The following is a 2,484-nucleotide window of genomic DNA, read 5'->3' on the forward strand; positions in this document are numbered from 1 at the left end:
CTTCAAAGAAGAAGCGGGTAACAAATTCCAATTATGTACTGATAGTTATTATATTTGCAAATCCCACATTCTCGACCAGCTTAAAATGTTTCAAGGTAACCCAAGCCACCAGGCTAGCACCTCGCGCAGCTCTGCTGCTTTCTTCGATAATTCGGTTCCATGCATTAAAGTCCCACCCTGTGATACCCAGATCTTTTATGGTAGCTATGAGGACTGGCCATCGTTTCGTGATATGTTCACGGCCGTTTACCTCAATCACCCGAAACTTACCCCTGCTCAAAAACTGTATCACTTACGGAATAAGACTCGCGAGAAAGCTGGTAGCATTGTCAAGCATTATAAGTTATGTGGCGAAAACTTCTCCCTAGCTTGGGACGCTTTAAGAGCTCGTTTCGAGAACAAGCGAATTTTAATCGACAAGCAACTTAAATTGCTATTTAACCTTCCCTCAGGTAGTTCGGAAAACAGCGAAGCAATCCAGAAAATTCAAAACAAAATTAGTGATTGCCTCTCGTGCCTTAAATCCCAAGGGGTTTCCGTGAGTGACTGGGACCCTATACTAATATATCTATGCTCGACGAAGCTACCCGAGGAGACTGTAGCATTGTGGGAACAGTCCCTTAAATCCAGAAAAGACCTTCCTAACTGGTGCCAAATGGATGAGTTCCTCACCAGTCGATATGAAGTAGTTGAACGTTTGCACAGCTATAAAACAACCAAGGCACGAAGTTATTTTCCCCAAAAGGCATCTGCGAAGTTGCAGTCTTACCATTCCCAGGAAAAGTTAGTGGCGAAATGCAAATTATTTAGTAACAACCATCCCTCGAAGCTTTGCCCCGAGTTTCGAAAACTCTCGGCTCAAGAACGTAGCAATTTCTTCGAACAAAATAATTACTGTTCCAACTGTTTGGCCTACAACCATCTTCTCAATAATTGCTAAAGCATGTTTCGATGTCTTCACTGTAAGAAGGCTCATCACACCATGTTGCATGTCAAACCTACTAGTAAACCTAAAGCTAAGGCTCCTGTTAAGAAACCAACGACTCAACAATTCCTGAATTCCACGTCTTTGCTGCATACCCAATCCCTCGAACCTTCCTCCAGTCATACAAGACACCCCATTTTCAATATAACTGAAGGCAGTTACGAGGACTCTCCCACATCCTCGGCTGTAAGTTATCCCCCCGTTCAAGCGAATTTTTAGACGAACAATGAGAAGACGCTTCTTCCCACAGCCCAAGTGCATATCAAGCACATTGGCACTCTCTTTACCCTAAGAGCCTTAAAAGACCAAGGCTCTCAAAAATCATTCGTGTCAGAAAAGGCTCAAAGACGTCTGCAGCTTCCCACCTATCGAGAAAATTTCTCAATCACCGGAATGGGCGGGACTATCGTTGAAAATCCCAACAGAGTTTGCCAACTTACCATATCCTCCAAACGTGGCAACATCAGCATAAACACTAAGGCCATTGTCCTCAAAAAACTCATCAGCTTTCTCCCATCATTCCAACTTCATAAACCAAATCTCTCAGAAATTAAGGACCTAGATCATGCGGATCCCTATTTCTACACCCCCGGCCCAATTGACCTAGTAATAGGTAGTGACCTGATACCACAAATCCTCCTTCAAGGAGTCAAACACCAAATTTTTGGAAGTCTTCTTGCTCAAAACACCATTTTTGGTTGGTATTTAAGTGGGCCATTGAAGTCTATTGAGTGCACCAGTTTTCACACATTTGTTGTTGAAGACTCAGGCGAAAATCTCAACTCTCAACTTAAACTCTTCTGGGAAACCGAAGAAATAACTGAATCCCATCCACCTTCCGATGCTGATGCATTTTGCGAAAAATTTTATCAAGGCAACACCTATCGGCAAAGTGATGGACGATATGTAGTCAGATTTCCATTTAAATCCGAGTTTCCTTCTAACCTAACTCTCGGTCCATCTCGTTTGCAAGCCATGAAGCAAGCGATCCGAATGGAACACATGCTTAATAAAAACCCCGATCTCAAAGGCGAATATGATCGAGTATTAGAAGAGTATCTATCCCTAGATCATATGAAACCAATCACTCCCTACGAAATCCATAAAGATGGCAAATATTTTTCATATTGTCTCCCTCATCATTCAGTTGTTAAACCCGAGAGTAAGTCCACCAAAGTTCGTGTGGTATTTAACGCCTCTAAACCTTCAGCGTCAGGAACTTCCCTCCCTAAAAGGAAACGTATGTGGATGATATACTGTCAGGCGGGCATGATATCCCCTCTTGTATAAATGCTCAGACTCAATTAATTCAATGCCTACTCTCAGCTGGTTTCCCCCTGAAGAAAATTTCGGCTAATCACACCGAAATACTCAGTCATATACCAGCTGAAGACTTGCTTGACTCGGATTTCCTAAAATTGAATTGTTCAAGTTCTACTAAAACGCTTGGTATCCGATGGCATGCCTTAAACGACTCTTTTTCATACTCTATTGACCCC

The sequence above is a fragment of the Rhagoletis pomonella genome, unplaced genomic scaffold, assembly GCF_013731165.1.
Source record: "Rhagoletis pomonella isolate Grant_MI unplaced genomic scaffold, Rhpom_1.0 Rhpom_scaffold_00003, whole genome shotgun sequence".
NCBI lineage: Eukaryota > Metazoa > Arthropoda > Insecta > Diptera > Tephritidae > Rhagoletis > Rhagoletis pomonella.